Source organism: Arvicanthis niloticus, chromosome 8, assembly GCF_011762505.2.
Source record: "Arvicanthis niloticus isolate mArvNil1 chromosome 8, mArvNil1.pat.X, whole genome shotgun sequence".
NCBI classification, from domain to species: Eukaryota; Metazoa; Chordata; class Mammalia; order Rodentia; family Muridae; genus Arvicanthis; species Arvicanthis niloticus.
This window is the reverse complement of record NC_047665.1, coordinates 4143631-4153562: the sequence shown is the minus strand read 5'-3', so window position 1 is coordinate 4153562 and position 9932 is coordinate 4143631.

Genomic DNA, 9932 nt, shown 5'->3' with positions numbered 1-9932 from the left:
CAAAGGGAGAGATGAAGGGAGAGACAGAGACAGAGAGAGACGGGAGAGACAGAGAAACAGTGTGTGAGAGAGACAGAGGAAAAGAAACAGATACTGAGACAGATACACAAAGATACAAAGAGAGACAGAAGGACAGAGACAGACAGATATGCACATACACACACACAGAGTGAGAGAGAGAAGAGAGAAGAAAGAGTGAGAGACAGAGAGACAGAGAGGAGACAATTCTAAGCGCTAAATTCTGTGAGAGTCCTAATCCGCATGACTTCGGCTCACTCTGACCTTCCAAGGCTTCACCTCCAAATGTGTTAGCAATAGTAGACCAGACCATCAACTTAAGAATTTAGGCAGGATAAAAACAGTTCAAAGCAGGGCCAGTCACCTCAACACCTTTAATTTAATGACATTTGAGGAAATGTTACCATACACTGTGGTTTGCATGTGGAATGCCCCTAAGGTTCAGATGCTTAAGCATGTGGTCTCAAGCTAGTGATGTTTGGGAGGTTGTGGGACCGTGGCCTATGTGGCTGTTGGGGTGGGCTTTGAAGGTGACAGCCACTGCGGGTTTTGGTTTGGGTCTCTGCTTCCTGGCAGGCCAGCGTGTGGAAAACACCAGATAGCTGTTTCTGGACTGTGATGCATTGTTTCTGAAACCACTGGAAAGTAAACCTTTCCTAAGGTGCTTCTGCCGGGTGTTTGGTCACAGAAATGGAAAAGCCACACCACTTGAACTGGCGTTCTTGGGGTTCCAGAGATGGGGGCATAGGCATACTTTTGAGAGTGATCTTTATGAATGATCTTGTTCAGAGTTCCTTCAGAGGAGCCCCCCCCCCCCCCCCCCCCCGCTGTTTCATGTGGCTGAGTCGATAACCAGAGCTTTCTGTTGAGGAGACACAGAATTGGCAGGAAGGTCTGTCAGTCACAGCCGAGCCCACAGGGGATCATGGGTTAGAGTGGGCCCAGCCCCTTAGCCTCAGCTCTCTGTGGTAATTTATGAATGAAAAAGTAAAAGTTCTCTGGCTTTACATTTTCTGTGGGTTGTGGAGATTATATGCTTGAACTACTTCATGCTGGGTTTACAATCTTTGTAATTTTAGGATGGATCCCATTTTGTATTAACCACAAATATCTATACAAGGAAAAGAAAACAAAACAACAAAAAGAACGTACTGGTTTCTCGTCTTTTGCTCTTTAAGTTCAAATGGTTCTGTAGTGACAGAAAGTTCTGTATTTGGCAGTGGACCTGAGGGCTTGGGCTTCCACTGATTCCCTTTCCCGTCCCACTCCTCACTCCTCAGAAGACTTTGTGGTTACTCCTCATAAGCTGCCATAATTTCAAATCCCACAGGGCCCATAATCAGGTTTGAGGAGGCTGCTCCCTTTGTAGGCTCTGCTGCCTGTCAAGAGGTTTGTCCCTGAGAGAGTGATGATTGACAGCAAAGGCTCCTTTTCTTTCTTACTTGGGGATAATCCTTTGTTTAGCATTCCTGTTTTGTGGTAAAGGAAGTTGATTCAGCACCACTGCACCAACTCAGCCACTGCCGCAGCATCTGGAGCAGCATCTGGAGCAGCATATATCAGGAGCAGCATCTCCTTGCAGTCAAGAGCAGTCTGGAGGAGAGTTCAACTTGTCTGTACACATTTGTCGTTTGGGACTGTTTTTTTTCTTGCCAGGCTGTTAGAGTTTGTCCTTCTACGTGTGGCTCTGGAACCTCACGAGTGGGACGTGTTTTCAGATCGACTTTTTACAAAAAGGGCCTTTTCCCAGGATGATGGGGTGAGAGAGCACCCTAGCTCCTTCTCCTCCTGGTGTTATCTACTCGGAAAGAAGCCCAAAGCCTCCTGCAGCTTCGGAGCACACTGTGTGTCTGAGCATTACTCAAACAAGTCTCCACTTAGCAGCCTCCCCTGAAACTAGTAACGTTTACACTCTGTGCCTTCTGAGTCTTCCAGGAAGTTCTTCTTTAAGGCTTGCTCTTGGTCACCTGCTCCTTGGTTTTCAGTTTCAAATTCCTTGCTTCTTCTTAAATTTATGCTTTCATAGAAGAATAAAATCCTACTGACTCCCCATATTTATGTTAGTTGCATTTCTAATGCTGCATTAAAATATCAGGACCAAGACAATTTATAGAGGGAAGGTTCATTAGGGCTGATAGTTCCTGAGAGTGAAGAGTCCATCTTGGCCGGGAGTCATGGTAGCAGGTGACAGTCATGGTGGGAAGAGCAGTGAGGACTCAAGCCACAAGCAGGAAACAGAGGAACTGGAAATAACGGCGGAGTCTTTAAACTCTCAAAACCTGCCTCAGGGGATGAACTTCTTCCAGCAAGACCATACTTCCCAAACTTCTGGAAAAGCGCCACCAACTGGGGACCAAGTGTATAAATACATGAACCTGTGGGGGACATTCTCATTCAAGCCACCATGTTTTGGAAGAAAATAATAATGTAACAGTTGGGTTAGCCCCGCTTTACTACCTACCACAAGCACTTGAAACAGTAGCTTATAAAGAAGGAGGGCTGAGCCTCAGAGTCTGAGAAGTGTCTGATCCTGACTGATTGACTGATGGATCCCGTGGCCTGTGGTGAGGCAAAGTGGCAGAGCCAAACCATATATCTCATGGCTGTAATGTGATATATGTAATGTGGCATTGAGAGGGGGGAAGGAGAGAGAGAGGAAAGGAGAATGAAGAGAGAGCAGGAGGGGGAAGGAGAGAGAGAGAGGAAAAGAGAGGGAGAGGGAGAGGGAGAGGGAGAGGGAGAAAATGAGTCAGAGAGAAAGTGTGGAAGAGAGACAGACATAGGGTGGGAGAGAGACAGAGAGGGAGAGAGACAGAGATAGAGACAGAAAAGAAGGGGCTGGTATCCCTTTAGGGACACGCTCCAGTGGACTAAGACCTCCTGTTAGGTTCCTCCTCTGGTACTTTCTACTGCTTTCCAGGAGAGGTTTGCTGGGAGCAAGCCTTCAGCATATAGGTCTCTGGGTCCAGATCCAAGCAATGGCCACAGCTAAAGCTTACTGAACATTTGCTGTATCTCACTACCCTCTAAGAGTTTTCTCTATAGTAACTCCTTGGATCATTCCCGGCTGATCAGTTGTATAAGCTGCCCTTTGCAAACCAGAACACGAAGACTCATACAGGCTAAGTAAGCTGCACAAGGTCTCAGGGAAGTCTTCGTTGCTTCCAATATGTGTATCAGTGGACCTTAAATTTATGATCTTTTTCTCCCTTTGGCCAAAGTGGTCATATTCTGAAAAGATGCTGTTTAGGGATAATAGATCAGTCTTTGGGTGAGGGACAGTGGTCCTCCTGTAATGTTTATTGAGAACCAGACTGTGTGGGTTTTCAACCCTGGACCTGCATAATGGGATTTCAGGCTTACACAGCTGAGTTAACTGGCCAGCCAAGCATCACATATTTGAAAGAGGAAAATAAACTATCTTCCCTCTCAACGAGTAAGGATTTCATCAGCTAAATCCGATTTCTCGTTTCATGGCTCAGGAATTCAGATCTTAGTTCATTAATTAGCACAGTTCTTCTGAATTCCCTTTCCCATCATGTTCAGGACAGAGACCCCCCTCTCAACCATGGCTCAGCTACACTGACCGCTAAGGAGCTCTAATTTGGCCTTCTCATTTCTGCCCCCAATGCCCAATTCTCGGTTAGATGCCAACGCCCTCATACCGATGTGATCTGAACATTTCTACTTGGGATTTTAGATTCTCAAAGATGCTTAAATAAAATATGGGCTTTGCTTTTGTTCCAAATATACACTTTAGGCTTAACTAATGTTCAGTGTTAAATCTGAGAGAAGGAAAAAAAACCCACCTTCGTCAAGGCATTCAAGTAGCTTTGTATAAGCAGTGACTAAAGCATTGCTGGATGTAACAGGCATTTGTATCTTTTCCTTTGACTCAAAGTCTAAGGGGTTCAGTGGGGAGGATGACCCCGCTTCCTCTGGGGAGAGTGTTTGGGTTATCTCCGTCCCTTAATATCCTTCTCTTGTGTCCTCTGTGAGTTATGAGGCAGGCAGGGCTGAGCCTCCGGATGGGGCTCTGTGTGGATACATTGTAATTCTATTTGAAGCTAGTGTTGTGTACCGCTGTTGCTTGGCAAATGTCTGACTGCAGGAAGGAAACGGGAAGGAATAATAACTTCCTGTGCGGGGTGAGGCTGGATGTGTAATGTTGCCAACAGGTGTGGAGATCTGCAGCTGCCCAGCCAAGCTCCGGGAGTAGAATCTCGAAAGCATAATTAACTCTTCCTCCAACTGATGTGCCTGTAATGCGGGACCAGAGCTACGTCAGACGAATAAATAACTGAAGAGAAACAGTCTTCTCCTAAAGAATACTTACAGAAGAATTCCACAGAAAGTCCAAGTGATGGCCAGTTTGGGTCTGTTTTTTTTTTTTTTTTTAAATTTTGTATGTAAAGATTAAATAATCACTTGGAAATCCTTGTCCAACCATTAGGAAACACAGCGAATGTTTCCCCCTTGAGGTCTAGCAAGACAAGACAGTCATTTTCTAAGGAGAGTATTTATTAAAAATATTATATTTTCTGTCAGACCTGACCCTAGCCCTAACAAACAGCAAGAATACCTTGTTTAACGATTTTTTTTCCTTTGAAAGAGTTAATTGCACAGTCCTTGTAATTAACACAGGTGTCCACCTCAGCAGGCATCTCTATCTCTCTCATGACTGTTATGTAGGATGGGCAACCAGAGAAAACTCTTTTTCTCAGACTTCATGTTGCCATTTTGCATCTAGCAAGGTGTGGCGAGAGCTTGGAATGACTCCATCTCTGGAGCTTGGCAAGGACATGCGGTTGGCAGAGCACCTGCCAGCCCTAGGCTTCCTGATCCTGCTCGTCCTAACAGTTGGATCCCCCTCTCCCGAATGCATATGCTTGCCTTTCAATAAGGTCTTGTTCTATTTCCAGAAATTTACCCAAATAAACTCATTGGCCAGGTGCGGGGCAAGCAGAGGTCGAGCTCTTTAGCCACCTGCCCTCCCTACAGTTCTCAGAGAACAGATTTTCTAAATGGAGCTATCATCGCCTTTAAGCGTCCTTAGGAATTTGAACAGATTGAAATCTCCTGAAGCCACAGGGTTTATGGCATGGCTTTAAGAAGCAAGCATTTGCGAGAGTCCAGAGTATGCAAAGGAAGGGGTCTCTTTAAGATGGCTCAACAGTTTCTTGGCTAACAGTAGGCATGAGCCAGCAAGCTTGGAAATTCTAGATGTATAGCAGTTGAGTTGGCAGCCGAGATAGGTGTGTGTGTGTGTGTGTACAACCCCATCAGTTAAATTACACATACACACACAGAGACATGTAGATACATATATATGAGAGTATTTACCTGTGTGTATACCACATTGCATTTATTTCTAAATTACATAATGCTCTACCAGTGTATACTGTGCATTAAAATATGTTTAGACATAGGAAATGAACAGTAGTATGAAGACTAAAATCCATAGAAGTTCTAGTAATTTCTTTTTTAAAGATTTATTCATTTATGTATATGAGCACTCTGTCTGCTTGTGTGCCTACATGACAGAAGAGGACATCAGACAGAAGAGGGCGCCAGATCCCTTACAGATGGTCATGAGCCACCATGTAGGTGCTGGGAATTGAACCCTGGGCTTCTGGATGAACAGCCAGTGCTCTTAACTGCTGAGCCATCTCTCCAGCTCCCCACCTTTTTTAAAAGGAGAAAAAAAAGGACTCATTTTGTCTTAGTTTTTTTTTTTTTAAGTTTTTGGTTTTTTAAAGTTATTTTATGTGTATAGGTGTTTCACTTGCATGTTTGTCTGTGCATCCCTTGAGTCCCTGTTACCTGAAGACATTTTCAGATTTCTTTAAACTGAAGTTACAGATGACTAGGAGCCACCAGGTGGATGCTAGGAATCAAACCCTGATCCTCTGGAGGAGCAGCCAGTGTTCCTAACCACTGAGCCATCCCTTCAACCCCATGCTATTTTAATAGATGCATGCCACTCGATTCCCTGTGTGGTCACTCTGTAATTCTGAATAGCCACAGCTTAGTTGGAGGCTGAGTCTGACCCTCAGGGTCCTAAGGAGGTTGGAACTTCTGCTTTTGCAAAATGCTGCATTGAATGTAAACAAAAGGGTGGAGTTTCTCTAATTTAAGTGAGATTCTTTGCAACTCCAACCATCTCTAGTTTTGGAGATGTATGTGTGTCTGTGTGTATATATGTGTGTAAGTGTGTATATGTGTGTTGTGTGTGTGTATGTGTGTGTGTTTGTATGTATTTGTGTGTGTGTGTGTGTGTGTGTGTGTGTGTGTGTTTGTGCAGAAGGTACTGCAGAATGGAAAGTGGGAGAGAGTCAGGGTCAGACAGAGAATTAGGGGCTGACTCCTGGCTGGGGTGGAGGTGGCTCCTGTAAAGAGCTGACTGAGTCATGGAAGGTATTTTAACTAGAGTTTTAGGGAAAAGAATCCTGGCTCCTGAAACCACAGCAGGCCCAGTTTGGTCACAGCCAGCAATGGGAATGATGGGCTGAGAGAAAAGGGAATGTGAGGGCCCTGGTCTGGCGCAAATGGGCAAGGGGCACTTGTTAGGTACCGGTGGCCAAGAAAATACTGAGACCCCAGGTTATTCACAACAAAACAGGAGCCAGCTAGAAGTGACCCAGGCTTGCCCAAGAGGAAATAACTCAAACATCAGAGACAGAATGTGTGTATTAAGTTGAAATATATCAGCTTGTTTGCTTAGGGCAGGAAAGGACCTAGAGGAGGAAGCTCACTGAGCAGAGCTCCGTTCTGTCGCATGGACAGCTCAGTAGATCGGGGTCCACAAAAGACCTTCTGAGAAACCCTGGATGTGCAGTCTGTAAACTAACCAATGGATTGGCATTTTGCATCACAGGGTCCTTTGAAACTCAACACTTCCTTGTAGTCTTGCTGACAAACCTAACGCAGTTGGAGAAGCTGAGACCCATTTTCTGACATGCACAAGAGAACTCCTTCTCGACGGTGGATGCCCGTGCGTGCTGCCAGCCCACTCTGGGTCTTGTGAAGTCATCAATGGCCTGGCAGCCTTCTACAAGCAAATCTTCTGAGGAGGGTCTGAGCTCTCTTCTTTGGGTGCTGTTGTGAATTATGATAGAAAAACATTTGGCATGCTAGAGAGAGGAATAACTCGGGATAAGATTTTTCTTTTAATTTAAAACATACTCCTTTGTAATGGTATAAAGCTTTTTTTCTTTAATCAAAAAAAAAAACTCATTTAATTATAGAAACTGTAAAAGAATGGAAAATCCCCAAATAGTAACAGACTGGGGGCTGTCTGTGCCCTTGGACATTGTGTCAGACCTCAGGAAGAGAATCAAATGCTTGTGCTGCTGACGTTCTCTCTCAAAGTAAGGAGTGTCACTGTGTGTGTGCACATGCATGTCCATGAGAGAGTGTGCACATGTGTGTGTGTGTGAGTGTGTGCATGTGTGAGTGTGTGTACATGTGTGCAACCATGTGTGAGTTTTGCATATGTGTGTGAGTATGTGAGTGTGTGTGGTATGCATGAGTGTGTGTGTGTGTGTGTGTGTGTATACACATGGATTCTGAAAACAACACTGGGTGCCATTCTCAGAAATACTGTCCGTATTATTAAAGATGGGGTTTCTCATTGGCCTGGAGCTAACTAATCTAGACTGGCTGGTCAGTGAACCTCCAGGACCCTCCTGACTCCACCTCCCCAGCTCTGCAGTTATGAGCACAGGACACGACAGATTCTGAGCACAAAACCTCAGTCCTTGTGCTTGCACTGATTTTCTGCTCAGTGACTCTAGCAGTTAACTAAGCAAGTCATACACCTGGCCCAGGGCCTGAACAGAGATGAGCAGCTGAAGAAGGGAGCAGCTGCAGACCTAGCTCCTGCCAGACAGGAGCATGACCCTCACCGTGAGGGTGAGGGGTGGGGCCCGATGAGCTCCTCCTGTTAGCCCCTCCCCAGCATTCATGAGTGATGAAACGGTGGGGTCCCCACCTTGAGTGCATGCTTCTGATTCTTAATCTTCCCCCTCCCCAAGGAGTTCCCATAGGTCTGACAGCGGCCGCTTTGGTCTGCCCTGGCCAGTTCTGCCATCACACTTGCTGGCTGCAGAGCCTCATCTGCCACCTCCTGAAATGACAGGATGGGAGTGGATGATCCCTAATGCCCTTGATGGCTTTACTGAGATGTGTGACTGTGACAGATTAAATGTCAGGTGGTTCCCCGACACCATCAAGTCTCACTCCATGGGGTCAGTGGCAAAGAGGCCTATAATTAGTGCCAAGTTCATCTTTGTGTCCTTCTCATGCACAGTCTTATTTTCTTGTCATTATTTCTCTCATCTCATTCAGTTTTATAGTCTTTCACTGTATTTTGTATTATCTTCAAAAACAATCTTCCACATCCTTCAGGAAAGGGTGGGTGAGTAGATACACGCAAACTGATTATGACATCACCTTACAGAATTATGATAAGAGGTGATGATTACGAGAACCACATTGCAATCGCAGAATATAAAATGAAGGACTGTCAGTCTTTTGGTACTGAGTTGCCTGCAGCACTGGGGAAAGACAGTTCACAGTGATAAGCCCTGATGTGTCAGTCAGGGTGGGTAGGCTCTGTCTCACCTGGGGCTGCCTTTTATGAAGGTTTCGATTCTGCCTTCTTTCCTGACTTTCTCTAAGTATGCTAAGCTGGTTCCCAACTTTGGAACTTAGCTGCTTGCTTTTCTGTGCCCCAAAACTTTACTCCCCTACCCTCTAATTCACATTGCAAGACTGTCCATCTCTTAGATGCTTGTCACCCAACTTTCAAGACTCACTTCAAACCTCACCTCCTTGGCTCCAGTGCATGCTGGGTAAGCCTGTATTGTAGACTTGAGCATCTCCATAGGTATCACCTTCAACTTTTTAAAGCACAGTGTGCAGTTTCTTCAATCTTGTCAAAGCTAAGCTTGATGTGTTACCTTTTGGACTTGCTACAATTTCTGTCAGCTGAGTTGAAGCTACACAGATGGACAGGCGCAATGACCCTCACACAAAGGCGTGAGTCCCAAGAGTCTAAAAATGTTTTGAGAAGAACACAGTGGAGCGACAGATGGTTTAGTGGATATTGCAAACCCTGGGTGTATCCACTGAAAATATGAACACAGCCATTTGAAAGTGGCTGGTAGGTTTGTTTTCTTTCTCACCTGGATCTCTGTGACCGACAGATGCAACATAGACTCTGGTGGCCCTGCAGACTGCAGCTGATGCTGATAACACCACAACCCGAGAGTATGCATCCCTCCCTCCCGAGCTTGCACATCAGCAGCGACCTGCCCTTTGCCTGGGTAGCTAAGAATCAACAGCACAGCAGCTATCTGTTTATCTACATCATGTTCTGTGGCTCTCCAGAGCATCGGAGCCCATCACCTGCATGAACCTTCTCCTGTATAAGATCCCAGAGCCAAGGTATTGTCTTGGACAGGGAAATTTGTATCATGAATCACACACTTCAAGAACAAGAGGCAGTTTTATTTTTCTCTGTACTATTCTGACCTTTTGGGTGTTGTCAGGCAAATGGTTGCAGAATGTCACCTTTGAAACAGATACTAGGAGCCATGGCATTTTGCCCACAGGGTCCGATGTCAGAGTCCTTACTCAGCACAAAGTGCTGATACTCCTAATGAGGCAGAGGTCATTAGCACACAGCTCTCTGCCTTGGAGACTCGGATTCTTAAACCTAGCAAAATGCAGGAGCCAGTAGTTTGCTAAACAGAATTTGCAGCAATTCAAACTATGGTACCTGCTTTGTGAGACAGGGCTTCACTCTGTAGCCTGCCCTGGAATTCATCCTGTAGCCTAGGCTGGCTTTGAACTGACTGCTCTGTCCTCTTGAGTGCTGGGATGAAAGGCATGATGTACCATGCCTGGCT